This window comes from Stegostoma tigrinum, chromosome 28 (assembly GCF_030684315.1).
Source record: "Stegostoma tigrinum isolate sSteTig4 chromosome 28, sSteTig4.hap1, whole genome shotgun sequence".
In the NCBI taxonomy this organism is placed as follows: domain Eukaryota; kingdom Metazoa; phylum Chordata; class Chondrichthyes; order Orectolobiformes; family Stegostomatidae; genus Stegostoma; species Stegostoma tigrinum.
In genome coordinates this window covers 45,628,394-45,642,781 of record NC_081381.1, presented here as the reverse complement: position 1 = coordinate 45,642,781, position 14,388 = coordinate 45,628,394, and the positions used below count along the sequence as shown (strand labels likewise).

The 14,388-nt window shown below is 42.9% G+C and overlaps 1 protein-coding gene across 2 annotated transcripts in view; it reads right to left on the bottom strand.

The window, feature by feature from the left end:
* Positions 1–8,942, bottom strand: part of si:ch73-206d17.1 (tyrosine-protein kinase STYK1) — an 81,016-nt gene extending 72,074 nt beyond the window's left edge. Inside the window, exons 1-2 of one of the 2 annotated variants that reach the window (XM_059638071.1) lie at positions 8,601–8,942; positions 7,586–7,840 (exon numbers count right to left, since the gene is read on the bottom strand). The gene's annotated coding sequence lies outside the window, so the exon portion shown is untranslated. The remainder of the gene's footprint in view (positions 1–7,585; positions 7,841–8,600) is intronic. The other variant, XM_048561156.1, reaches the window with a different exon arrangement.
* Between the last annotated feature and the right edge of the window lie 5,446 nt (positions 8,943–14,388).

Here is a 14,388-nt window from a genome sequence, read left to right as displayed (position 1 = left end):
CTTAGAAGCTGCGGATGATGCAAACTCACAGTTTGGACTTTCTCCTCTCCCATACCACACCCCAAACCTAAGACCCACATCTTTTCGGAAACCCCACCACTGCAACCTGGCCCGGGAGTGGAGGAGGAGAAAGGAGGCAATGAAGATGAAGGATCACGGTCACTATCATTTTTGCAACCACCGGCAATGCAGATAATTCAGAGCATAGGAGACTTGCACACATGGAAAAGGATAGAACAGGTGCCAACTCAGAGGGAGAGGACACAGACACACACACACTCAATTAAAAACTGTGAGCACAGCATTGATGGTGCATCAAGTCAAAGTGCATGGAGGTGGCTCAACCTATTTGATATATGTCACCAGACAGAACCTGTAGCCCACTCCTTCCAATGTGGCAGGACGGCTGCTTCCAGTGGCAGTTCCCAATGGTCAACATTTCAGCACTGCATTGGGCTGTAACCATCACAGCTGAGTCTGCTTACAAGCCCACTTAAGTAATGCCCTATCAACCACCTTCACTGCCTTTAGCACTAACACAATGGTAGCAATGCACATCAACTTACTAAAGCTCCTTTGACACCACCTTCCAAACCCGTAACTACAACCAGCCAAAGGATGAGGGCTGCAAACACATGTGGACTACACCTTCTGCAAGTTCCCCTCTGAACCACATTGGCCTAGAAAATGTATCACTTCTTCAGTGTTGCTGGGTCAAAATCTAGAAACTCAAAGTACTGCAGGTTTCCATACACCAGATGAACCAAAGTGGTTTAAGGTGGAAGCTCACAACTGCATTCTCAAAAGCAATTAAGGACAGATAATAAATGCCAGCCCAAGCAGCAACATCCACATCCTGTGCAAGAACTAAAAGAGCAGCCTCCAGCAGAATACCATGTTTTGAAAATTTGCCAACAGCATACTCATAATAAAAATGGATCCCAACAATACTTCAACACTCACTTTCAGATGAAATCATGTCGACACAAAGCAGCCATGATGTGGAGCTGCCAGTGTTGGATCAGAGTGGACAATCTTGGAAGTCATATGACACCAGGTTATAGTCCATCAGGTTTATTTGAAATCACTTCACGTGATGAAGGAGCAGCGCTCTGGAAGCTTCTGGTTTCAATAAACTTTGGACTATAACCAGGGATTGTGTGCCTTCTGACTTTAACAAAGTAGTTTTAGGTACACTTTATATCAGTGGCTGCAGATCAATGAATAGGTATGGACCAGCTCCTTAATGGAACAGGACCCTTTACTGTACTAATGAAACCAAGAAAATAACAAGATACTGAAAATACAAAAAAAACACATAATCTACAATTAGATTAGAGGGTTTAGAAGTATACTGGAATGATATGAGTAATGATAAAAGTGTAGGTGAGAATATGAAGATTAAGGAAAAGGCAGGCTTGTTCAATGCCTCTTTCACTGAGAAGTCCTAAAGTCATCAGCATTTAGCTTCTGCATCCAGTTAGTTGCTGGTTTCATTAGAGTTTAATTCAAATATCATGAGGTTCTCTGCTTCTCTGACAGAGATAGGATCACACAATAACAACAGCCATCAGTTACCCATATGGCAGCTTCAGGTAGAGTTTTGTGGGACTTGGGGAAGGCTGTTTAATGTTAATTGTTTTAAATCCATTCTCATAGTAAAGGAAGAAAGGCAGTACCAGGGAACCTTAAGGAGGAATATAATGGGATTTTCAATATTAGTGTAAAAAGTATTGGAGGAAATAATGAGGCTTAGCTGAAAGAGTCTTGGGAAATGGCTTGGCAATTCGTTGGGCAATCTAGAAAGGGAATATGGGCAAGAGGGAGAGAAATCCGACTTTATTTTTCAGAATGTGACAAGTGGGGTTCCCCAGGGATCCTGAGCCTTGACTTCACCTTTTCATTACATATCAATGATTAGATGAAGGAAGGTGGTAGTGACAACAAATCAGGAAATGCATTCAATTTGGATCTACAACAAGTCGGATTGTTGAGAGCAAATTACAAAGGGACATTGACTAAATGGAAAAGATTAGAAGCTGGTGTACAAATACAAAAAGAAATAAAAAACAAACAAGTGTGGTTCTCTCTCACAAAGTTTTCGCTTTAGTGAAAAATGGTGGTTCAGTCATACGGGATTTTGGTCAGACCAATCTGCAGACTGTTCAGGGTCAGGCACCAAATTTCAAAGACTCTGGCTTTGGGGGAAGGCAGAGCAAAAATTCACTGCAATGATATCAGTGCTGAGTGTTAAATTTTGAGGACAGACCACACAATCTTGACCTCTATTGCCTCTAGCAATCAAGGGCTTAAAATAGCAGTGATAATGGGAACTTAAAATAGCAAATGGAATTAGAAAAGGTGCATCAAGAGAAACTATTGCAACTCTCAGGGAATCCAGAAGGGGGCATTGTCTTCAAAAAATGAAAACCTGGCTGTTGAGGAGTGAAGTCAAACAAGTATCTTTTCCACACAGGGGCGAAATGGAATTCCCACTGCTTTCCCCAAAAGGCTGCAGAAGGAGTGGGATAACTGGACAGATGGAGCTTTTTCTGAAGAAGGGTGTCAGGGGATATCGAAGACAGGCAAATGGAGTGGAAATACAGATCAACCAGAATATCACTGAGTCATGCTATGTTGCAGCTTTAGAAGACTTTGTTATTGCAGTCAATTCAGGTTGCCACATTACAGGAAGGATGTGCAGGCTTTGGAAAGGGTGCAGAAGTAGTTTACCAGGATTCTGCCTGATTTGACAGTATCAACTATAAGAAGAGGCTTGAGACACTAGAAAAACTTGGGTTATTTTCTCTGGAACACTGGAGGCTGAGGGAAAACTTGATATCGAATTCTACAAAATTTTGTGATGCATATATAGGGTTGACGGCCAGAATCTTATTCCCCAGAGCTGAAAGGCCTAAAACTATGGGGCATACATTTAAGATGAGAGGGGAAAAGTTCAAAGAAGACGTGAGGGGCAAGTTTATTTTTTTTTAACACAGTGGTAGGAGCTTGGAATGCACTGCCGGGATGGTGGTGGAGGCAGATAAGATGGGGGAAATTTAAGAGACTTTTAGATAAGCATGTAAATATACAAGGTATGGAAAGATATGGACCAAGGGCAGGCAGAAGGCATTAGTTTAATTTGGCATTATGTGCATTATCAGTACAGGCGATGGGAAGAATAGCTTCCTCCTATTCCCATCATTGGTCAGCTTAGAACATCCAAACCTCCAGCATTTGAGGAAAATTGCACTTTATCTATTGAACTAACTCTGGCCAACCTGTGCACATTGACTGCCTTGTCCTTCTGTTAACCCATAATTTGAGCTTAGGCACTTCAGCGATGGAGGCTAAAATGCAAATGTTAGCCTTTAAGCCCAAAACTTTAAGACGTTAATCAACTCCACCCACTGGGAAGAACGCAGTCTCTGCAATGCTGGGCTGTCCACCTCCAATTATTGGTCCTTCTCAATCCGTTGGTACAGAAATCATGACTATTGACCACTGCATATTAAAGCATAGCTGACTTCTGGCTGTATGAACTAGTTTTACTCATGGGTGTGAGCTTCATAGAATTTGTTAATCTCTTACATTTACACACACACACACACACAGTTAACAACAGCAATGCTGAACAACCTCAAGCATCTCCTTGGAGAGTGGAGACACATCAATCTCATCAGGCATAAAATGAAGTGCTGAGCGCCTTTGTGTGTGTCCTTAGTCTGTTCAGACAGGGTCTGTACTACCTGGTAGATGCAACAAGCAATGTGGAATAAACTGGGAAAACAAAACAGAAGTACTCAGCAGGTATAACAATATGGAGCTGGAGGAACACAACAGGCCAGGCAGCATCAGAGAAACAGGAAAGTTGGCATTTCGGGTTGGGACCCTTCTTCAGAAATAAAGAGAGAGAGGAGGGGTGGGGCTGGGGAAGGTAGGTGAGATGGTGATAGGTGAGTGCAGGTAGGGAGTGGTGGGGATTGGTCAGTGAGGTGGGACAGCCAGGCAGGCAGGAGGGAAGATGGACAGGTTGTGTCAGGTCAAGGAGGCAGGGGATTAGAGAGGGGGCTGAGGGATGAGGCTGGGGGGTGGGGAGATCTTGAATCTGGTAAAATCCACATTTAGGCCATTGGGCTATAGGCTGAGGTGGAATGTGAGGTGCTGTTCCTCAAGTTTGTGGGCTCCCTTCCCCCTCCCAGTTTCTGAGGAAGGGTCCGGACCAGAAACATCAATTTTGATGCTCCTCTGACGCTGCCTGGCCTGTTGTGTTCCTCCAGCTCCACACTGGGTTATCTCAGACTCCAGCATCTGCAGTTCTTACTATCTCTGAGAAGTACTCTGCAGGTCAGATAATATCTGTGTGGACGGTCAAGTGGTTGATCTTTGTATAAGAGTATGTAAATACATAACCAATTTCACAAAGGCCAGTATCCATCACCAAGTCACCCTGTATTTACATATTGAGAGTCCTTGACTGTGATCCAGCTCTCAGAGTGAACAGGATGTCTGATATTCCTGCTCTTATCTGTCAGCCAGGGCACCTTGAGTCAGGCTGTTAACCTGGTCCAAATCAACAAACTCATTCTATGAGGTTCACCTGGCTGATCTCATAACAATCACACATCCCTCCCATCTGAATCTCAGGAAATAGGCCAGTTCTTTTCTCCCTGTAACTCCTTCTGGGACATTTTAGCAATGAGTCAGGTTCTGCCCGCTCTGTCTCTGGTACAGGTGATACGTAATACACAGTGGCTCACCTCTGGCAACCAGAGCATTGCAGAAGAAAGCCATTCTCTTCTTCAGGCAGTCTAGGCATCAAGGCAGTGACATTCACCATGTCCACTGCAAATTCTGAGGTATCTTCAACGCACAATGGAATTGGATAACCCACAGGTCCCAACAGGCTTTCTGACTGTTTGGAGGGCACATTTTGCTGCTGCACCATTTGCCAGTTTACAGCTTTCACATGCTTGTTCAGGACCATCACACCTACCTGAACTTTATGCTTCATGACTTCATGTCAACCATGTCGCTTACCCATACAGGGCCATTCCCATGGATCCTACACCAAACTTCGTTCCCTGATGTAAACAGACTCTCTCGATTAGCAGAGTCTTGTGTTGAACACCTGCATTCCTGATGCTGTCTCCCCAATGTCCCCTGCCACCCAAAGTCTGAGAAGACTAGATTTAACCTGACAGAGTCTTTTCCCCATCAACAATTCTGCTGGAGCTATCCCTGTAATTACATGAGGGGATGGTCTAAGAATCAAATACAAACTGGGACAGTTTGGTATCAAATTAAGCTGTAAGCTGTTTCATTAAAGCTGCCTTCAAAGTTTGGACTGTTCTTTCTGCAAGACCTTAGGATGATGAATGGTATGGAGCTGTCTTTATATATTAAATACCATTCGACTTTAGGAAAATCTCAAATTCCCTGCTGGTAGATAATAGCCCATTATCTGTGACCAACAATTTCAGGACCCTATGTATTGCAAAGGACACTCTCAGTTTTTCTATCGTCATCCTTGAGTTTGACAAATGAACTCTGTGCACATCCAGACACTTTGAGTGGGTGTGCACAATGACTAAGAACATTGAGCCCATGAAAAGACTGCCAGGTGACATAACTGAGCTGAGGGTTTATGTGGCCATTCCCGAGTGCGGGTGAGCTGGTGGTGGTAATTTTTGTCCTTGTAGGCACCCTCGGCACTGCCCCACCAACACAGCCAGGTCCGCATTCAATCCTGGCCATCAGAAAAAAAACTTATCTACATTTTCATTTTGGAAACCCCTGGATGACCCTGGTGGAGTTCAGCAAGAAATCCCATCCTCTATTGTGATCTGGTCTTTCTGGGTCCAAATAGGTTTCAACCGTGTGTTTGATGGCCCTTTGGTTTCTTCCATTACCAGCAGCTGTTTTACTTTTGCCAGGACCGGATATTTCTGCGTCCAAAGTCTGAAATTGTCAGCTGTGACTGGAAGTTTGTGCAGAAAATTTAAAATCATTGTGGGCTCTTCCAGTGGAGGTACCACCGGTGGTGTATCTGCTAGTGGGAGGTGGCTCAATGCATCTGCATTCACAACTTGGCCTCCTGGACCATGTTCCAGCTTGTAACCATACATTCTTATTATTACAGCCCACTGCTGAATTCAGCCTGAAGCTGAGGGCAGCACCATCTTGTCCTCTAAGTAGACTAGCAGGGGGTTGTGGTTCATTATTAATACAGACGTAAGTTTGTAAAAGGCATTGGTAGAACTTCCTGACTCCAAATGACCGCCAAACTTTCCTTCCTGATTTGAATGTATCTATACTCTGGATCTGAGAAAGTTCCGCAATGTCTAACTATTGAGTGTTCCTCTTCATTCAACCAGCTACAAGCTAATACTACCCTGATGGCATACAGGGAGGTCTCACGTGCCAATACAAAATCTTGCCTGGAATCATATTGTGGCGATACCTTAGAGGATGATAACTGTTTCTTCACTTCCCTGACAGCTATGGCTTGGCTACGTGGCTGTATACAAAACTGACCCTATAAGAGTTGATGCAAAGGTGCCAGGATGGATATCTTCCAATGGATAAAACCCAGTAATGTAGCTCAAATAGATCACTGGGGATGCCTAGAGCACATTTTTCCCTTCTAAGGCATACACCTACCTAGGAAAAATGTCTAAAGACTATGTTCAAGTTCTCTAAGTGCTCTTTATTGATCTTCCCTGTTATTAGCATGTCCTCAAATTAAATGGTGACCTGACATAGATCTTGTAAACTATTTTCCATCATCTGCCAAAAAAATTGCACAGGCTGGCAATACCCTGTCAGAATCTCATACATTGGTAAAAAGCCTTATGGGTATTAATTGTAGCATACTTCTGGGAATCCTCATCTAACCCCAATTGCAAGTGCACATGACTCCTGTCCAACTTCGTCCTTACCAGCTTTTGGCCAAGGCCTGGGTTTTGCCATGAGCTGACCTAGGAGTCCTTCTGTTCAGGATATGTCCTGACTGAGGCTTCATTCAAATGGCGTTCCTCAAGCTCAAATGGGCTAGCAAGTATGTCCACTTCCGTTGGAATACCTCACAACTCTCATGCACCACTTGCTGCATTTTCCAGTTGGGCTTCAGCTAGTAGGCACTCTTGCATGGTTACGTCCTCAATCCCACATACCAAAACACAGTCTCTCAGCATCTCATTAAAGGTTAAACCAAAGTCATATGCCTCTAAGTCAGCTTAACCTGGTCAAAAATCCTGATATGGATTGCCCTGGTTCTTGAACTGCCGAGTAAAACTGATAGCGTCTCAGAATTAGACACAGCTGGGGGTCGTAATATTTCTTAACTAAACGTGTTAACTTCTGAAAGGTTTTACTGTCTGGTGCTTCAGGAAATTTAGGCTTCTAATAATCGAAAAAGCTGCAGATCCACAAGCTGTCAAAGGGAATTACACATTGCTTTTCATCCAATGTCATTTGCCTGGAAAAACAATTGCATTCTTTCCACACACTGGGCCCAGTCTTCAACAGCAGGATAGAACAAGCCAAGCTTCTGGAATAATGGCACAATGTCAGAAATGCTTACCCCAATTCAAAGATGACTGCCACATGTGAATTTCTTCAGGAGCATGCCTTTCTCTTGTCGTCACTGAAATAACTGTAGAGGTTAGTATCCCTCCACCCAATCACCCTTTATTTAGTGTGAAAAGTCCATGACACTGATCCAGCTCCCTCAGAGTCAGCTCTCAGTGTCAGGATGGTCTGATACTCCTGTTCTTATCTGTCAGCCAGGGCTCTCTGACTGGATCGGATTAACAGCCCCAATCAGGGAGTTCATATTCTGTAAGAAAAGCCCAAAAGAACCACACACTGTAAATCAGAAACAACAGAAGTTGTTGGAAAAGCTCAGCAGGTCTGGCAGCGTCTGTGAAGAGAAATCAGAGTTAATATTTCAAGCCCAGTGACCCTTCCTCAGAACTGTATATGCAGAACTCATGTTGACATGGTAGACCTATTTTCTAAATAACCTGTTCAGAGATGTTATGACACATCTGAGGCAGGTGTAACTTGCACTGTAATTCATCCTGGGAATTCTGTTGTGGGTCATGGACTGGAAAGTTTAATGCTGTTTATTTCCCTCTCTCTCTCTCTCGCTCTCTCCTCAAAGATGTTGGCCTAACATTGATTTGTCATCACAGGGCTACCCTTCTCTTTCATTCATTGTAGACAATTCCATGGTGAGCCTGCAAAGAATGTGGGCGGAAAATTCGTCAGCCCAGCAGGTCTGCTAATGTGAAACCCAGTGAACACTATCAGAAGTCCTCAGCAAACCTTGCATCTCCAGCCCCACTCTGCTCCCTCCCAGCTTGGAGAAATTGATGCCATAAAAAGTCCGGTAGCTCAGTTTTAACCAACTCAGAACTTAAACCTTGGCAATTAATTAAAATTCTCAGCAATTTTACTCGTCCAAACTAACCCGCTCTTCTAACTGGGGCGAGGACGTAGGTAATTTAGTTTGTTTCCAAATCCTTAAATACTCGAGTTGCTAATTTTAGTTGTGCTTTGTTTTTTGAAGAAGTAATTAGCATGGCTCACAGTACCTGCTCTCGGAGGGAGATGAATGAGGCTGGCAGCGTTTTTATTTCAGTCTAGCCTGCAGCAGAATCAAGGACTGTCTCTGTCAGTTTCCATCCACACATTCGCTGTACAATCCACTCTTGTGGCTGTTTTCAAAATGCTGCTTGTAGTGTTTACGGCAGGACTCTCACTTAAAAATGTACATCCTTACTAATTGATACTGTCTCCTTGTTTCTCTGCTCAATCTCTGTCTGGATGCAGCTTACACTGTCAGCAACATTATAGCACCGAGCAGCAGCCTCCGTTGAACCTGATGAGGAAGGAGAGGGATGGTACTGTTGCCAATGCAAACCAGTTCACCTGTTTGGAGGATGTGACGCACTATGCAAGGGTGGGACGAGTCTTTTTTTCTCGCGAAAACAATTGCCCGAGGAATTTATCTTTGATAATTACTCCTATCAAAATCCCTAAGGGAGGCACCTCCCAATCTACATGGAGATGACAAACCCCAGCCTGGCAGCTTTACTCAGAGGGAGACTCCTATTTGGAGGTGGGTGTGCACGAAGGGGATGGTGACTTGTTCACAAAACTTGTTTCCGAGGATCAGGCGCTCCTCGAATAACATATTGACTTTTACGCATAATCGAATGACTCACGGAAGCTCAAAATGAAACCAAATTCCACTTCGATGGTCAATGATGGACACCGTGTGTGGGAGAACCTGGGCTGACACTAGGCTGTGAGAAAGACAATCCAAATCTGAGCATCCCATGGCGAGCTGTTAGTTCTGGCTGATATTTATTCTTTATCCACTACCACTAAAGCAGATTGTCTGGTTAGTACCACATTCCTGTTTGTGGAAAATTATCCAGGAATCCCATTACATATTGAGGTGCATTTTTAAATCTACCATCAGTTTACAGAATCTGGCTAACACCCGTCTTCGACACGACATTAATTATTGTAAGATGAGCCAGTGCTGTGTTGCAAAATCGTTAGTTATTTAAAAGCAGCTTAAGGTAAATTTTACAACAATTGTGAGCCTGGAGCCAAGTATGATGGTCCTATAAACTAAGTTTGAACTCAAGAATATAAAAGGGATTGTCAGGACTTTTGTGGCACAATGGTACTGTCCCTACCTCTGAGGCAGAAGACCCGCTGAAGAGATGTGCCATAATTTGCCTGAACAGTTTGTTTACAGATAGCTAGAAAGTGATTGCCATCTGAATTCTCTGGTTTAGAGTCATACAGTACAGTAACAAGGTCCATTGGCCCAACTTGTCCATGCCAATGACATTTTCCAACCTGAACCAGTCCCATTTTCCTACATTTGGCCCATATCCCTCTAAACCACTCCTGTGTACCTTTCCAAATGTATTTTAAATGTTGTAATCATACTCACCTCTACTGCTTCCTCTGGCAGCTTGTTCCATTTACACACCACCCTCTGTGTTTTGGACACATACCCTACCCTGGGGGAAAGACTTTGGCCATTCACCTTATTTATGCCCCTCATGACTTTATAAACCTAAGTTTACTTCTCAGAGCCTCCTGTGCTCCAGGGAAGAGGTCCCAACCTATTCAGCCTGTCTTTACTATTCAAACCTTCCAGTCTCAGTAACATCCTTGGAAATCTTTCTTTCACTCTTTCCAGTTTAATAACATCCTTCCTACAGCATGGCGACCAGAATTGTATGCAATTCTCCAAATGTGGCCTTACCAATGTTTCTGTAGGTGTAACATGATATCCCAACTCCTGTACTCAATGCTCTGACTGGTGAAGTGTGCCAAATGACTTCTTCACCGTCCTGTCCACCTGTGACGCCACTCTCAAGGAACTATGTACCTGCACCCCTAGGTCTTTCTGTTCAACAACACTCCCCAGGGCCCTAACATTAACTGTGTAAGTCCTGCCCTGGTTTGTCTTATATTTATCTGAATTAAATGTCATCCGCCATTCCTCAGCCCAGTAGCCCAGTTGATCAAGATCCCACTGAATTCTTAAATAACCATCTTCATTGTCCACTATACTACCAATTTTGGTTTCATCTGCAAACTTATTTACCATGCCTCATATATTCTCATCCAAATCATTTATATAAATGATGAACAACAGTGGACCCAGCACCGATCCTTAGGGCACACTGCTGGTCACAAGGCCTTCAGTTTGACCAGTTGGGTGAGGATCACATGTTCTGTACTGAAAATCAATGCCACTGGAGTTTACCATCCATTATGAACATCAGGTGGTAGGACCACATGACATAAAAGTAGCTCACCATCACCTTCTCAAGGGTAATTTGAGATGTGCATTCTATCCTGGCCTTGCCAATGAAACCCTCATCAAATGGATTCTCTCCTTAATTCCTCATGATTACCCTCTCTCTCCAGCACCATTATATTACATTTAAGGTACTCTCCACTACCTCCCTCTTCTTTCTCTCCCAATCTTCTCTGAACACTAAGATATGGAGGTCGGGGCGGGGGGTGCCTGGAACACGTTGCCAACAGAGGTGGTAGACGCAGACACTATCGTGTCTTTTAAGATGTATCTGGACAGGTACACGGATGGGCAGGGAGCAAAGGGATACAGACCCTTAGAAAATGGATGACAGGTTTAGACAGAATCTCTTGGAGGGCCGAAGGGCCTGATCCTGTGCTGTAATTTTCTTTGTTCTTTACATACAGAAGTATTTTATACATTCCCCTTTTTACCCACCAAGTTTCAGCTTATACCACATCACATTCCCAGAACGACCACTCATCAAGGTTATTGATCATGTTTATACACATGTTGCAGTTTAGATCTCGTTATATTCTCTCATTTAGAACCCCCTTAAGACCATACGTATCTCTACGTCTGCAGTACCATAATGGTGCAGTGGGTGAGAGTTGCTGCAAGGCTGCATTTCTTTGACTTATTAGTGGAACCAGTGCTTCAAAGCAAGGTATTGACATCTGTTTGTGACTAGCCAGATGCATCCCCAAGCTGAACAACATGTTATTTAAAAACATTACGTTAATATTCTTATCACTTTTCCCTTCCTGAATGCTTTGTTAAAAAACTCTCAGATGCTATAAAAGTCATGAAGTTAGATCACAGAGCAGCAACAAATTGAGTGGAGGCAGAACAGATTTCAGGGGTTCATTGACCTACTTCAAAGCAGTGGCCTATCCTAACCCATGTTATAGGCATTACAATCACAAGCCAACAATAATGTCAAGTAACTGATCATTTGACAACACACCCTATGTTGAGTTCAGATTTTCATTATCCTTTGTGCGATAATTTCCTAATTTCATTCCTCCAGAGACCCCAAATCTGCCTTTAAAATTATGCCCGTTTGTTTTGGCATCTTAAGTGACTATAACAGGAGAAATCTTTTCCTCATTCTCCTTTTTGACCTGTACATGGCCTTCAACTGCACCACCATCCTCTGACAGATAATTTCCCTTAGGAGGGTGCTAATGCTATTGGGAATCAACTCGAGTATTTAATTAGTATGGTTTAAAGCCTATTGGACTGGTTATACTGTTTTGCAACACAGTAAAAAAAACATCACTGATAATAAAGTCACGGTTTCCAAGATGATTCATCAAGAAAACTGTGATTTGCGTTTCGGGTGCTGTTGATTGGGTGGCTACCAATGATCTGATTGTGCATTTCAGCTGGTTGTGCCTTTAGTAATTCATAAAATCACAAGACATTCAATGACTTTTTTTTCTATTAACAAGTGGTTACAAATCATTGGAAGTAAAGTTAGCTTAATATTTTGATTGTGTTGAACTTTTGTTTTACATTGAATTGAATCATTTATTGACATGTATTCAATTTTGAGAGATGGAAGTAATTTTGAAAGGAACTGGTTAAAAGACATCTGGGGCAGAAGGCACCATGTTAACTAAAATGATAGAAAATGCTATTTCTGTTTGGTCTGCGGCACAAACGTCAGGACAGTCACTTATCAAGTTATTTTTGCACTGAATATTAACCATTTCTTCACCAGCATGCATAAATGAACATCAAACAGACTCCAGTAAGACACTCTTAGAATGTCAGATTTCCTGTTCGTTAGGCTTAGTCTAGGAATTTCCACAGCACTGAGCAGAGATTTCCCCAGGGTTACAAACGGTTGTTCAGCATATTCTGCTCGTTATTACTTTCACCTCAGGTGGCAGTAAGAGTGATATGTCTCAGACTATTCAGAGGTGCGAGGAAGGATGTATGTGGGCAGACACACTTGCAACATACTGCGGATGCTGGAAATTTGGAAAGCAGAAAGTGCTGCAAATACCCGGCTGGTCTCGCAGCACCTGTGGAGGAACAGAAAATTAAAGTTTGAAGGGAGTTAGAAATGTAGCAGGTTTAAATTAAATATAGTTAAAGGGGCAGGAGGCAAGGAACAAAAAGGAAAGTCTGTGTTAGGATAGAAGGCAAGAGAAATTAAATGACAAAGGGCTAATGGATATGCGAGAAAAGGTGAAAATAGGTCAAATTAGGAATCAAAATACAGTCGAAAAGGTAGTGATAAATGGCAACAGCATCTAAGAAATGTGAGCCCTAAATAATTTTTTTGAGCTCTATTGAATTGAATCATTTACTGTCATGTGTACTCAATATAAAATACAGTGAAAAGTTTATATTGTCGCCATTCTCATTAACTTGAAATACAATATCAAGATAACTTAAAGACAGTCCAACTTTTCTTTCTCCTGCTCAATGGTCCCATTCCAGGCTTCACCAGCCCATTCCACTGAATTTAGCTGGCCAACATACTTTTCCAGAAAAAGAAGTTAAATGATTTTAAGCAGTCATTGGCCAAGACAAGGTAGAAATGAAGGCCATAAAGATAGCATTTCCCAGTACTGAGTTCAATATATTCCTGAACTGATATCAGGGTGTCCTATATACACTTCATCTCTATGAGAGTCTGTAAAGGACGAGGAAATAACTGCAATGAGAAGTAGAATTAACGTCAAGCTGAGTGATGGATAGCAGGGAGAGGTAATCATTCTGACATATTGGGTATACCTTTTCAATCATCCTGTTTAGACATGTTATGATACACCTCTGGAGCAGGTGGGATTTGAACCCAAATCTGCTGGCTCAGAGATTTGGACACTGCCACTGTGTTATAAGAGCCCCTCTGACATCCTGGGTTCTTGTCCTGTATTCATTAGTTACAACTGTTCAAACAAGTGATTGATTTGGGCGGGGGGAATAGAAGCCCCTAATGAGTGGTCAGACAGGGGACAGTGCTTAGCAGGTTGCTGGATTCTTCAGGCGTAAGGTGTTTTCCAGGAAGATGGAGGAAGATTGGGCAAGAGTGCTGTCCCACTTTGGCTAGAGATCACAAAACGGTTATCACAAGCTCTTGAGACCAATACACTTTGTCAATGGTCTAACCATCCTCCAGTGTCAGTGAACCAGCCTTAACTGCCATAAGTAGCCAATGCTTCCTCTCTAAGTTGCTTCCACTACCTATCTTAGATATGTGACCCTTGAGACTTATCGTCAGAACTATGACCCGAACACCTGCTGACACACAATGCACATCAATGATTTAGCTGCGGAAACTACAGGTCATATCTCCAAGTTTGCAGATGACATGAGCCTGGATGGGAGGATTTGCTGTGAGGAAGGTGCAGGTACTTCTGTGTGATGTGGACAAATTAAGTGGGCAAATATATGACTGATGAAATACAATGTGGACAAATGTGGGGTTGTCACTTTGGTTCCAAAGAACAGGCAGCGAGATTGTCAGATTGGCAATCGATTGGGAAAGGGGAAGATGCAATGAGACTAATTGT